Raw genomic sequence first — 15,337 nt, 5'->3', positions numbered from 1 at the left:
TTCAGTACAGGTGGTAGCTGGATGACACAGAGTCCTGATGTACATCCCATACCCAATCCATGCCCATTATCTGGCACCATCTCCTTGCTGTGGCACCATCTTCTTGCTGTGAGAGATGTGAATTTACAGCTGCCTTTGGAGCTCTGGACAACAGTGACATGCAGCACGGAGCCTGTGTCACTCCCTGTGTGCAGGGCAGAAAGCTCACAAGCAAAAAAGGTTGTCAGGAAGATCTATTAATTTTTTTCCTTTTTTTACTATTAAAACATCTGACTTTTTTTCTTTTCCTTGACAATTACTACCAGGACCACACATGGAGGAACAAGACAGTTTTCTAATGTCTCCTCACTGCAAGCACCACATTTTCTTTTGCTACAGTGAATTGCATGAGCTCCTTATTTTGTTGTTTTTAAATTGAGTCTGTCCAAATCATTCTTAAGTCAATAGTGCTATATTTGCTGCCAGGTTTTTTATCTTATTGACAAATGCAGCCACTGCACAGAAAAATCCTGGTGCAGCCCATTCATAACCATCTCTACTGTTTCCATTTTGCAACACTCCTTGCGCCAGCACATTCACATCATGAGTTGTCTGCTAATTTTCTGGAATTTTTTTTTTATTTTCAATCTCACCAAATGTGCCTGAAACTTAGAAACTGATTTAGAAAGTGGTTCTCCTCCTTCTATTAAAAGGCTGAAAGCCTAGTGCCTCTTTATTAGTCTAAACCAGATTTTGGGTAGACACTGTACTTCTCACTTTAGATGATCTTTATATCTTCTATTTTAAATAGAATTCAAAAGGATAAAGTAGGATTTCAAATTTATCAGCAGATTCAAACTATTTCTCCAGTGTGAACATAGCTCATTTTATGCTCCTTTAAGAGAGAAACTTTCACCACCTGCAAGGCATTTGCACAGTGCTGAACCCCTGAAAATCTGTGACTGTTATACAGGTTCTGATTAGGACATGGGGTTAGGAAATACTTGGAGTCGACTTAGCACTTCATTTGCTGCTGCTAACACTCCTATCAAAACACGGTACAGGACAAATATTAACAGCAAGGAACAGGTTCTTAACTGGTAAGGGCTCTGGTTAAATTAATGGAGTTATGCTGACTTTTATTAAGACTTGAGGGTTTGCTTCTCCACTGTTTTTGTTTTAAAAATATAACCAATTTAGCCTTAACCTCTAATATTTTTTTGGATGAGTTGCTTAATCCTCAGATGGCACTACTTGCTGAACATATAGCATAAATAGCATTCCTCCTTATGTAGCTCTTGACTGACCCAGTTTCTCTGTTCTTCTGAGAAATTCTGGCTGCTATCTCTCCCTTTCATGTATTGTGCTGCATTCTCTAGTCCTCACTTGTCCTCAAGAGACTTGATGCCAAGTACAGGGATACAGGTCCCAAAAGAATGACACCACTTCCAATTCAGCCTCCACTAGTTTCACCTCATGGATTGAGGAACTTGATGGTAATGAAACCTTTGATTTCCTCGGATTTCACATGCTCCAGGAGATAGGAATAGTATAAAAAAGCCGAGGTAAAAGGGACAATCTATTCAGGTGGAATACAGTCAAGTGTGACTTGCACACACCTTTCTGTCCTTCCAGAACAGGTTTCTGAATGTTCTACAATTCTAAATTACTTTCTAATAAAATTTCCCTCAAACACATGTTGTGGACTCCTGAACTCAGGCTCTTGGCTGTAACCAAAAGCTGCAACTGACATCTTCATTTCTCTTCTTCTGGTAGGATGAAAAAAAAAATATATATAAAACAGCATGCTCTTCTGCCTTTTCTCTGTAATGTCATTTATCTTGCTGTGATTCTTATGACAGCTTGTAATGCTTCCAGAACTTGAATTTCAAAGCACTTTTCAAATCTTTTTGGATGCCAGGGTCTGGCCTCAATTCACCCAGCTGAAAAGTAGCCAAGGGCTTTGCAGAGCAGCAGAGATTTATTTCAGAAGAGTTAAAGGTGGAATACGCAGTGTTAGGCTGCTTCCTTTCCCCTTCAGCAGTTCTTAAGATTGGACTTAGCTCTTCCAAAGCCTCCTGGGTGAGGTTGGCCACAGGTAGGACAGGAGGGGATATAATGCCAAAGCATCATTCTCTCACCTTCTAGTGAGGAAGGTTTATCAGCTTCTGAGAATCAAGTCTTTCAATGGCAGAAAGAAAAATACTTTGGAAACCTCCTTCCTGGAGGTACAGAAAGAACAAGGAATACAAGCCACAGCACAAGTGGCACCATCAAGGCTATTCATAGGAACTGAGGGTGAGATCTGTGTTACGAACAGAAAAACACAGACCCCAATAGGAATGTTCTTTAGAACCAAGATAGAAATTAATTTAGCATTTATCCTTTTCAGACTAGTAGAAATTCTGCTGTGGACACCAATGCATCTGAATAAAGTAATTATTTAAAAAATTTAGGGGGTTGAAAACACATGGATACACCACTTATAGTTATTGCTCAGTAACTTGGATGATACTAAAGATAGCATCAAGGAAGGGATAAGAAATTAAACTTGTTCTACCACTGTGCACTAATTAAACTGTTTAGTGCAGAGATCAGCATAAATAAGGAATTAGCAAACAATAATGTGAGTAGAGGATGATTTGTAATAGCAGCACATTGATGCACTAGGCTCAATACTATAACTTGACTGGCAGCACTTTATTAAAGTTTTGGCAGCATTTAAGCAGACTGGGAGTGCTGTGATGAAGCTCAAGCACATTAATCCAAGCTCCAGCTCTTGTTAATACTGATGAGTGAAGGCAGTTAATTAAATTATGTATGAAGTAGTGCTGATTAAATATTCGCTCCTTGCCATAGAATTAACTGTGCTTTATTAACAGCCACTGTTGTCTCTAATAGTGAATGTCAGAGGGACCTCTTCTCAGCCATTAACTTTCATTTTTCCAGCCATCTGCTCAGGTTGCTTATCTATGTACATATCTATTCCTGCTTGGACTGGCCTTAGAAAGAAGCATTTTTGCTTCTCACAAATGGTTGTGTGATAGTGTAAAAGTTTTATTTCCTTACAGAACAGATTTCATTGAAACCCTTAAATTAATCTTTCTCATTGACAATAGAATAGGATTCTACAGATTACATAGACACAGACTTTTGAATGATGCTGCCTCCAGAATGAAATGCAGGTTTAATGGGCAATTTTTATTTTGCTTTGATGCGGATTTCTACTTCCAGTTTTTACAACATTTTAAAAAATTGTACATAAAACCTTTTTTAATGAGGAAGAGAAAGGAAAAATCCAGACACATAATCTTAAATAACATAGAAATTGCAAAGCAGGGATTTACAAAATAAATAAACCAGTGTCGTTTCAGGAACTCTGCTGAACAACTACAAGAATTACTGTCCTCACCAGCTGGCAGATGTTTACAATTAATCTCAAAGACAATACAACTGAACCCTCAGTTATTTAGCTGTTCAAAAACAAACAGGGCAAAAGCTTATCAGGACAGTGGCAGTGGTTTGGCAACAAGGATAACAAAAGCCTCAACATTCCGCAGACCCAAGGGTTACTGCTGGACCAGGTTTTCACAAAGCCAGGTTGGTGCTCTTTCATCCTTTGCTGAGAGATGTGTGAAGAGTTGGCAAAACACAGTGAAATTTGGTACTAACATTTATATTTAAAAATATGGAATATGTGGAGTGTGCAAAGCCACAAGCTTCTACTGTTAAAAATTATGATTAACATTTTTAAATTATACCCTGTTGGAGGTCTGACAAACCCCTTTCAGATCAGCCTTGAAATATTCTAAAACTAAGCTTTCTGGTTTGGCCGTATGTAAGAGTTTTACAGTGAAATGAAATGAAACACTGTAGTGCAAAAGTGACAGAATTCAGAAAATATATTAAAATAGTAGCAGAGATCAAGGCTGGTAAGTTTTAATACTGTTGGGGGTTGGGTTTCTTTTTTCCTTTACTTATAGAATTTTTCCCCGCAAAAATTGATAGGAAACTAACTCCTGGATGGATACGTAAGGAAGACAAAAGACTGTGGCTGAAGTTGGGAGAGGAATAGAGAATCTGACTACAGTTCTTTTTTCTCGGGGAGGCAGAGATACTGCCAGATTGGGGGGCAAGTAAAAAGATGGGTTGGGGGCAGCTGTTCTCCCCTCGCTTTGGGGCATCGGAGGAGGATGGCCAGGCTGTCGCTTCCTGCGGGGAGAATTCACCAGCCCCGCTGGAGCTCAGCCCTAAGGGATCGATCACCATCTGCGTGTGCCCCAGGAATCCTGAACCTCGCCTCTCCCTGCCCTGGCAGAGCAGCCTGCACCGTCCCAGAGTTTCAGTGGAACTTCTGACAGGTCTCGTCCACCAGCCTGGGATTTTTGTTCGTTCCTGCTGGCTGTGACGGTAACTGCACCAAAGGGGAACGTGCCGGCGGCCGAGGCGGCTTTTTATAGGTTCCCTGGTTTTGTTTGTTGTTAATGCTGTAGTTATTGTTGTTTTGCTTACCTTACTATACATACTGGTAAAGAACTTTTATCCCTATCCTCATATCTTTGCGCGAGAGCCCCTTAATTTAAAAATTGTAATAATTCGGAGGGAGGGGGTTTGCATTCTCCATTCCAGGGGAGGCTCCTGCCTTCCCTAGCAGACATCTGTCTTTCAAACTGTTATATATGTATGATTAATTCATGCTGTAAGTAAATATGTGTATGTATAAAATATTACATTAATCTACCACATGCCTTTGACCACTCTGGCCAGGAGCATAGTCCCATTCCTATTCAAGCAGTTCCCGGACCACGCTAAAGATAATATCAAGTCTTTAGCCTAAGAATGAAGCCTTTCCGGGCCATGAACATGGGTGCGACGCCAGGAGCTGATTACATCAGCTGTCCCGAAGCACGGGCACCACCCGAGTACATGTGAAAGACAGCTATACAGACATCGAGGCACGCCTTTTGCATCCGTATGCACTCGGTCATCCATGTGAAAAGAACACCCAGGAAGGACCTAGATGGTTGCAGAAGTACCAGGACTGACTTTTTGCATCCCTATGTTCTAACTCTACATATGAACAAACACAAGAGACATCCTGTGTTATGCAGGCCTCGGGGAGAATATAGAGTATATAAGGAGGCAGTACAAAGCAAACGGGGTGAACCTCCGGGGAAACGCTGGCACTCTGTCAGTTGGATCCAGGTTCACCCAGCGCCAAATTCCGGAGTTGCCGCTGTCTTGGCTGTGGCGGATTTTTTTTCCAATTTGTAATTAATAAATCTTTATCAATTTTTTTTTTACTTTGGCTGCGGAGTCAATCATTTATAACAAAACCAAGACCAATACCTAGCAAAACACAGAAATGCTTCATGTCCACTATTCCATGTTACTTTGTAATCCATTTATTTCATAAATACAACTGAGGAACAATCATTTTCAAATGTTTTTGGACAACATAAAGCCCAGAGTATGTACTTTTGTATAGATGTTTTGGGATCTCTGTTCTATTTGTATTGCTTACACTTCTGTCCCCCCAGGGGAAAAAAAATTACAATTAAGTTGATGTAGTAACATGAATCAGTGAAGGAAATGCTTATAAAACAATGTTTAATGAAAGTGAGTTATGTATTTCTTAACTTGAACTGCAAGAATGCCATTTCTTAGTGTGAGAAATGACTGCTCACTTCTAAAATTTTAAAGGTTTATTAAACCTTAACAAAAATACAACAAAAGGACTAAATAAGGAAAAATTACAGTGCTGGGAGCCCCTCCTCCCCCCACCTGTGACTACCAGCCACGTGGCTCAGCTTCTAAATAGATAGTCCCCCTTTTATATAGCACCTCCTAGGGTCCTGTCAGTAGCCTCGTCCTGTCCTTGCTGTGCAGCGGTGGAGTTCACTTTCTTACATCTTGATTGGAGAGCAGGTGTTAATGAAGTACAAGCCAACTCTCCCAAATGCCTACCCAAAGGCCATCCAGTGATAACAATGTGGGGGGCTGGGGGAAGGACATATTACAGTAACATAACTATACATCTACAAAACTTTTCTTAGCATATATATAATGTTCACCCTTAATTGTGGGAGCCAAACATCTCATTACTCATCTATAACACTTAGGATCTGAAGGTACAGCAAGGCCTCCAGTATTACTTTCACATTACTTTTCCCTTGGTATTCTTTTAATTATGGTGTTTTAAAACAAAATCTCAAGTGTGCAAATACTGTTATCTGAAACACTGATTCATTATATAAGTTTCAAGATAGGATTAGTCTTGATTTTTCTTCTACTCAAATATGATGTGAGACTAAAATCCTGTATAAGACTAAGGATGTTCATTAACAGAAAACAGAAGGGGACCTCTCTGGAACCCCTGATTCTCTATGTTGAAGGATGAGTTCAAATAACTCAGAATAAGGGCCAAGGGCAAAGGCAGAAACTAAAGCTTGAAAGCTATTAGTTGTTCAACTTAGAGTCTGATCCAATTGCCATTGCAAAGTTACTTTGTTTTGCTCTGGTAGATCTTTAGAGGAGAGCAGGGCTCCCTAAAGACAAATTGGATGATGCCATAACTTTCTTTGGAAAGTGCAGTCCTTGGTGATTGGGGGTTAAGACTCTCAAGACCAGAAACCAGTGGCTAAAGCCATGTAAAAATGGAAGAGAATGGTTGCCAGCAGAGGCTGGAGGAGTGCACATCCACAAAAGATCCAGCTGTGTTGGAACTCTGATGGCTGGCAACTTCAAGCTTTATGAATTTAAGGGTGCCAACCCTTAAACACCTTGTTTGCCCTCAGACCTTGGAAAAGGCTTCAAAAATTGAGTGATAGCACAGAAACAGTGTGTGTTTGGATAGTATTGTGTGATCTCACAGGGTGAAAAAACTTTGATTTGGGATTTTAGAATATGGTGATGTATGGGAGCCAAGATGGAGAATTTTGGGTGTGGGTTAGTTGTCTTTTTTGCACCTTCTTCTTCTTCTTCTTCAGGAATCTGGATGGTTTCCTCTAATTAGGTGGAAGATGTCTGCATTGCGGGTTTCGGGTGATCATAATTGGGTTAGAAGCATAAATAATATAGATATCAACTGTTTATTGGATAATTGGGACTTAAATAGCCTTAAATAGACACCATTTTAGGTCACTTTCTTGACTTATTAGAGAGAGCTCACATCTCATGAGTTTCTAATAGATAATAAACGTCAGAGTGAGACTTCAAAAACTCGCCCTGACCTTGGAGCAAGAAAAAGCCTGGCATTCCAACACAGCTGGAATTTTGAACTGCCTATGAAAATATTGATTTGGGAGTCACAGGCTGTGGAATGGATGAGGAGGAGGCTGACAGCCATCTGTGGAGGAAGCTCTGCTTGTTTCTCAGGGGTTCCAGAGATCATGGTGTGCTGCTGAGGGTGCCAGCTGGCGTGCTGCCAGGAGGCTTTTCTGTGCCATCTAACAGTCTCTGGGAAGCCTGCCCATGGAATCATAGCACATATTCCAAACAAGAATTGCTTGGTATTTCTTCACTATGAAAGCTGATGAGCAGCAGATTTTCTTTCAAAAGCTCAGACTTCCAGGGCTTTGCCTGACTGGTTGTGGTGAGGGCATGGCTGTGTGACTCTCAGGAGAGTCACTGACAGCAGAACTGGAAGTGTTTACTTAGGAATTTTGTCTTTACTCCCATTTTTTTTGGCTTGCCCACATGAACACTTCCCATGACCTATTCAATAGACCATGGCTGAGGAATACCCAATTCACGTAATTTTCCACATTCTTGACAACATGTGATGGTTTCTCATGTTACCTTTCTGTTCTCCCAGTAAAATAGGACTCTCTAGTAAAGAGAAATGGAATACTCTTCTTTCTTGAAGCAAGAACTAACCTTGAGGCTCCCTCTTGTTTGTTTATAATCACATTTAACACTCTGAATGGCAATGCAGTGCAGAGCTGAGGAATTAAAACCTCAACATACAGGATGTTGGTTATTGCTTTAAGAGTGACATGGTTTGGGATGCTTTATAACAAGAAAATCTTACTTAATTTTATTCAGTTAATTATAATCAGTTTAAAAATGGAGATTAGAACAGGAGCTACATACCAGTCTTACATAATTACACATAATGTGTACCTACAAACACATTTTGTAATTCTTCCTGATCAAATTTTAACTTTTTACCTAATTGCTATCATTTTGGCCGTGGTAGAATTCAGATGCAATTCCACACACCCAGATTATTCTCTACACCGTTTATACTGGGGCAAATCTGAGGTAAAAATGGTGAGAAGAGGCTCAGTCCTGGAGACACTAAATTTAGAATGAGAAATACCTACAGAACACGGTGAACGCAGTAGGTGATTCATTTCCTGTTGAAAATGATTCCTAAAAGCTCAAGTATCTCCAGAAGGTCACTCCCACCTTCAGAAAACAAACACAACAACTTATTTTTAGAGTTGTGTAGAAATGCCTTGCCCACACAGTAAATTGGACATATGTTCTTGGGTTCAGCTGCCAGTTTTGTTGAAGAATTCTAGTCGCACTGTTTTTACTAAATAAAATTTTGCATTTATTTTGGTCAAAGCAAAAGCCAAATCTGCATAAAACCATTGCTCATGGACCTTGCAATGAGAGCTAAGTCTGCTGTTGACATTCTTATGCTTGATTGTGGGTTGCTGTTCCTCCTCAAAGTACATTCCTAACTTCAGATACTGCAACTGGAAAGGATGCTGGATTAAACACTTGCTAAATGGCATTGCTAAATCAGAGTGGAAGTGGTAACTCTTCTGCTGCTATCCTTTGCACAATATGGAAATTGTTGTTCCTCTGTCCCAAACATCCTCTGCCTTTGCTGATTGGTCCCAGTAGCTTCCTGTGTCTGCACAGAACACTGGACACTCACTAGGCCATAAAGGAGGGAATTAAATACCCAAACTCTTGTGATCTTTTATCAAATTTATTACCTGCACTAGATTCCATGCTAGAAATGTGCACAAAATTTCTCGTGTAAACTTGGGATGTATCTTTTGTAGGTGAAAGTAGAATCAGGCTGGTCTGAGGATTCAATGATTAATGTTGTATTTGAAATTTAAAATAAGCTCAAATCCCCAATTCAGCTATCACTGAAAACTTTGGTTTGGATAAAATACTCTATATTATTTGCAAATGATAGGGTACAAGCTATTTAAAATAATCACAAGAGTATTCTGAAGGTGTATGAAGAAACTAGAGCTGAGCATTGTGTACAGTGTAGTACACGGGGTGGTGAAATTACAAAAAAAAAAGAGCAGAGTAAAAATTCTTTAGGAACAATAAGAAATGGAGTAAAAAGGTCAGAGAGACATTGGAAACTACCAAAAGGATCCACCTTCTGCATCTACAAATAAGACAATAGGCTTTTCCCCATATTCGCTGGCTGATATTAATTTGGAATTAGATATTATATCCTGATTTCCTCTGGCTTTTTTCTAGAAAACTGATTTTTAAAAGCCCAAATCCTATCAGTGACATATTCACAAAAAATATTCAATGTTAAAAACCATTAAAAATGCAAAAATAAGGGGACAGACTCCTGAAAAGACAATGCTGGGAAAAAAATGTTTTTCATCCCAATAGTTGTTTCAGTTCTTAAAAGCAATTTAAAAAAATAAAAATCCAACCTGAAATTTTTTGTGCATCTTCATGCAAAGACCTTGGCATTCAAGGAGCACTTTATCCATCTTCACACATCATAAAATTCTACTAATTAAGATCCTGCTTGTAAAATAATTCATATTTGCTGTTCTTCAACCACTAGATAAATTTTTACCACACATATATTGTTTCCTGGTATTACAAAAGGCATGCTGTAGGTAAACATTTTGTCTATCAAACATTTGAATCTTAAATGGGAAAAATCCCTATAGGTGTAGGTATATATACAAACATAAATGTGTCTGTATGAAGCTCAACTATAGAGCCATATGGGAAGGAAGATAGTTTTAAAAAAGATGCTTGAAAAAACCCAAAAACCCAGTATCAGCATGAAGAAAAAAATGACATTAAGGTGTTAGAGGCTGGTGAAATGTAATACCGTGATCTTCTTTGGCTGTTGGTGTTTTGGCTTCCACTACACAATGGCTAGGTCTCTTTGGAGGTTTCAGTTGCAAATATAGGAAGCAGAATTTGATTTGTTATTGCAATGCCTACAGATACAGGAATTTCTACTGCTTCTTTGGAGCAGGTGGTTTTATGGAGCTCTGCTGAAGCAGTGGGGTTTAAGGGATGAAATATCCAACTGAGCTCATGAGAATGCTGAAGTTTTATTATTTCTGTTAAGCTTCTAGTGAATTCAAATTCTGACAATGAACAAATCTGGGCATTAGCTCAGCCAGCCAGTGAGGAGATGTAAATATAGTTGGGATTATGTCCATCCATAATGTGAAATTCTCTACGTATCTGCAATTCTGTCCATTCATAGTATGATATTTCTCTCTGTATTTAAGTTTCTTGTGAAGTATGGCAGGGACAGAATGGAAAATCAAGTTGTTCTGTGACAAGATTACCCACAGCTAAATGGAGGTGAGGCACTGTATCAACTTGACTTCTCTTAAAATATGTCACAAAGTGAAGAGGCAAGTTAAGGAGTGAAAACACACACCAAATTTAGAGTCTCTGAACAAGGACACTTGAATCTTGTTCTATTTGTTAAACTCCTTCTTTAAAAGAAAAGCACTTTCCTAAAACACCATTTTCCTGCATATTTAACACTACAGTATGGAGGACTCCTGTGAAGTTCAAGACAGTTTTAGAAGTTACATCAGAAGGAGCTTTGGCATAATCATAGAAGAGCATGTTCTAGGCTGGAGTGCCCAGTGCACTATTTTTGACTGCAGATTCTGGCTATAAAAGCAGATATGTCAAACCACAGAGCAGGACATTTGGAGGGAAAGTGGAGCTTTGCTTTACTGACACAAGACAGAAATGTTCACTGCCTCTCTCTGCCCAGGTAAAGGCACAGTTGCTGACAACTCTTTAGTGTATAAAAGTGTATGGAATTCAAGGAAGAACCCACTTCACCCCTCTGCCCAGTCCCACAGAGGTGATGTCTGCAGACAGGTCACAGTACAGGATTTAGTACCCTGTTCCTCTCAGAGGCAGATGTTACTGCAGTTTAATGCAGTTTAGGAAAACTGCAGGTGTGTGATTGGTAAGCAAAACCACATGTTTAAAACACTTGTGAAAATATTTTCTTACTAAAGCCAGCTGACATTATTCCAGGAGCTTTGTATTTAAAAGCCTGCAACCTCAGAATCCCCTCTCCTCCAATTAGGATCAGCATGCTCCATAAAATCCTCAATGTAAATACATGGCCCAGCAACACTATTAGGTACTGAGCAGCTGAATGTGTCTTAATGTGCATTATGCATGAAGACCAATGCAAAATATTGCAGAACAAGGTCAAGCAGGAAATTGAAAATTAAATGCCAGTATCTCAGTAACAGCTTCCTGAAGGGCACATTAGAAACAGTTTACCAGAAATCTTTCCAGCAGCAGGCAAGAAACAAGAACATCTTTCACTTGAACCCATTTCTGCTGCCTATAGCTCTTTAAAGTAATTTAACTTCCTCTGGATTTCCGTTTGTGGCAGGGTTTAGGAGGTGGGGGGTTAACTGATTCTTCAGGTTTTTTTTCCCCACTTTCAACCCCTAAGAGAACAGAGTTTACTATTCCAGGCACTGAAGTTCTTACTTAAAGATTATACAAGTTCTTTGGAACTTTACAGAAAGAATTATGAGGGTCTTCAGGCACTAAATGATACAGAAGGTGTCTCCTGGGATCTTCTTACGTAAGCTAGTTAGATGCCAAACTCTCAGAGCCTTTTGGAAGAAGCTGTGTATCTCAGACATTTACCTTCTTTTCCTTGGCCAGTCATTTGCATTTTTAACCACTTGAATAAAGTTTGCAGATCTGGCCATCAAACTTAACAAGCCCCCCTTAGATTGCTAAACAGTGGAGGCCCATGAGCCTGCCAGGGAAGGATCCATGGCCATGCCCTGAAGGGTAGACCACAGGCTCCAGGTATTCCCCACAAGTTAAGCTGAGGAAAAAGGCTTCCGCCATGGTGCTCTGCGGCACCATGTTAATTGATCCCAGTTCTGCTTCCCCATTGGCCAGTTGACTTCACCTACGCCTTTTACCACGCTTGTGCCCCAGTTCTAGAAAGTTCTCTGTTCCATGTTTCCCCATTGGTCCTTGTATCCCCACCTACCCACCCAGGCATTCCCTATTGGTTCTTGTCCTTTGCCCCGCCTATGTACCTCCCCTGTGCCTTCAGATCATTGGTCCCTGATGCTGTGTGCTGCTCACCCCTCCCCCCCGCCCCCTTTCTCTATAATTAAAGCTGGGCCCTCTTTTGTTCCCTGTCTTCTATCCCTGGACTCCTTTGGCGTGTAGCTTCAATAAACCCTGTTGGAATTCCACATAGAAGACCCTTTCTACTTTTTATTCATCAAGCTATCCATGGTGTGTGTGGACAGTGTGACTGTTTGTGTGCCTGCCCAAAAACCTTCCAGTGGAGACGCTTTCGGGAAGGTAGCGGCAATTCACCATCCACTCACACTGCTACACTAAACCAGTTCTGAAAGGGAAAACTGTTGAAAAAAAAAAATTCCTATGTTTCAATCTGCACTTTCTAAATTAAAATGTGTTGTCTGTGAAACCAAGAAAGTTTCTTTTTGTTCTGTATTTCATAATATTCACATTCTGGAGATCCTTCGTGTCTTTATGTTTACAATCTAATGCTATTTTAGGCAGAGTTTTAATGCAAAACCTATGCAAATGTAAAATTCTTATTATGAGAAACGGATACCAATAACCATATATATTCATGACTTGAAGTAACAAGCTGGAAGAGTTTCTGAGTCATCTTCTACAGCGATTACTCCTTAAGCAAATATCTGAGCCTGCCCAGATGTAATTTATTAATGTATTAATTGAGAGAAGGATGTGAATAGTTACAGAATCAGCAACAAAGGACAAATAATGGTAAGGCAGACAAACCTGCAAATAGGAGAAGACCTTCATGTCTTTTAATTCAATGAAATTTTTGCCACTTTAATTAGTACTCTTCCTCTGGCTTTCCAGAATTCCATTTGGGCTTCCCTGAGAGGTGTAGGAATTGAGTCATATTTCTACACAAAGTGCAACGACTGGAAAAAACACAGACCCTGGTTTAAGTCAACAGAATCACTTTATTAAGCACACACCAGTATTTATAGATTTTTTCAGTGTACAAGTTTGGATCAAACTATGCAGCCATAGTGATTAGGAGACCAATCACACAAAGAAATGGCAGAGCAGATGTTTCTTGCTCTTTTATCTTGGACACTGTCACACATTCCACACAGCCTACACATTCCAGTATTCTGGGCTGCTTAATTGAAGCATTCTCACATAGGTTTTAATGGCTGCTGATGATCTTTGGTATGCACTTTCTCATGGGAAAAAGGTGCTTGTTAAGGTCAAGAGGAGCAGCTTCTTCAACACACAACTCCCATGTCACAGCTCAACAAATACGTAATTTTCATCTTTTTTCCCCTCTTGGTTACTCTTTTTTTACTAAACGAGGCACAGGAGTGGCATGAAGAATCATGTAAAATAAGCTGGGAAGAAGTATTTAAAATTCTATCTAAATATAAATTTTCTTTGGACAATGTTCTTAACTGGGAAAGTAAATCCAAGTCTTTGGCAGTGAGAATGATGTGACCATTGCCCCGAGACAGTTAAACGGCAGGACTTCCATTGGTTTCACCAGGTTCTGTGTGAGGCACCACCTTCTCCCTACTGCAGTCTCTAAAACTAAACCAACACAAATCCTGCCACAAAGCAGCAAGCCCATAAACATAAAATTACAATGAGCAATAAAACCTTGAGAGACAAGTTTCGCTATTACTTTAATTTATACTCCTGTTAACCAATTTTAAACGCACATTAAATATTAAGTAATTCTGAAGATGTCAGTGTGGGGATAATAGAGCCTGCCAATATCATGCAATATAAGTATTCCAGCCATAGCCTATTAGACTTAAGTAATTTGTTCTTTATTTTAGGAAAGCCTAATCGGACGGAAGAAAAGCCATTTGAAGATGCCCAACTGCAGGATAGGAAAAGCAGAATGGAATCTGAACTCCCTCCAGGGAGCCCCGACATGCACTCATGAAAGGGAATTCTGTAGCCACGACCTATGATGCCCAGTTTGGAAACACAGAAGAGTTGACTCCATAATCTGAGATGTTCTCTCCTACGTCATATGCTGTATTCTGAGTCATACAGAACAGCTAAATCCTGCAGTTCCAAATTGGGACTAAAGGTGGAATTGGCTATCACTCTCAGCTGCATCCTGATATGGCTTTAACTGCACCTGACTGAGATTTGGAGGAGCAGCTCCTCTCACAGCTGAGCATCCTGTTCATCCTGTACCTGTTACTGCTGTGGTAACACCAGCATGATGCCAGTGCACAGGTTTAATTGTCCCATTCAGCCCCTCTCCTCCATGAGAAGCAAAGTATTAAAACGTGGTTTCCTCAAACAGCACATTATTAATGGAATTGCAGTGTGAACACTCTAGGACAAAAGAGATGTAGGCTCCCTGCACAGCTGTGGAAGTAAATAATTTCACTGAGGTTAAAAAACTTGAGAGAGATGGTTTTAAATAAAACCATTATAAAGGGAATACAATCTTGTAAATATTGAATTTTTTTTTAAAGAATCAACTTCTGATGGCCTTTATTCAAGGGCTGTAGCATTTGTCTTAACAAGCAAATCCCACTGTTTTCAGTGTGACCTATTTTCAGACAGAAGTAATAACCTAGGATTTTCTAAACTGGCAGCAGCTCTTCCTTTTGTAGCAACTACTTCATTCAGACTTGTATCCTAATTATTCTAGTGTAGAAACCACATGATGCTTGGATTTCAGAGACTCAACTAAACCCAACTTCACCAATTTTATAAGGAAGAAGAGGAAAAATCTGATCTCTTCAATCTATCAGTTGAAATGTCATTGTTTTACTGCACGTGTTTTCAATCTTTGGATTTAATTTTGAACTGCAACAAGTGGCTGTGGAATGGGGTTGTTCCTTGGCCTGGACATATTCACCCTCCTTCCTGCCTTACCTCTGAAGTTATAGTATGAGATAGTGCCAAAATATCACTGCAGATAATAATTTGTAATATTCCTCAGCTCTATTAATGCAGTGGCAGCTCTGGTAATGCCTGTGCAAGAGGTGCCAGGCCCTCAGTGCCCATCCTGCTGCTTCTCTGCTAGGGTAGCAGCACTGCTTCATATCACTTAGCCAAAGCACAGGGCTGATTCAAAGGATCTGCAGGA

The 15,337-nt window shown here is 39.9% G+C and overlaps 1 protein-coding gene across 1 annotated transcript in view; it reads right to left on the bottom strand.

Moving 5' to 3' along the window:
• CA10 (carbonic anhydrase 10) overlaps positions 1 to 15,337 on the bottom strand; it is a gene marked incomplete at both ends in the record, with an annotated part of 211,046 nt that overhangs the window by 145,641 nt on the left and 50,068 nt on the right. The gene's annotated exons all lie outside the window — the stretch shown is intronic.

The sequence above is a fragment of the Fringilla coelebs genome, assembly GCF_963513975.1.
Source record: "Fringilla coelebs genome assembly, chromosome: 19".
Classification (NCBI taxonomy): domain Eukaryota; kingdom Metazoa; phylum Chordata; class Aves; order Passeriformes; family Fringillidae; genus Fringilla; species Fringilla coelebs.
This window is presented reverse-complemented; position numbering and strand designations above follow the sequence as displayed.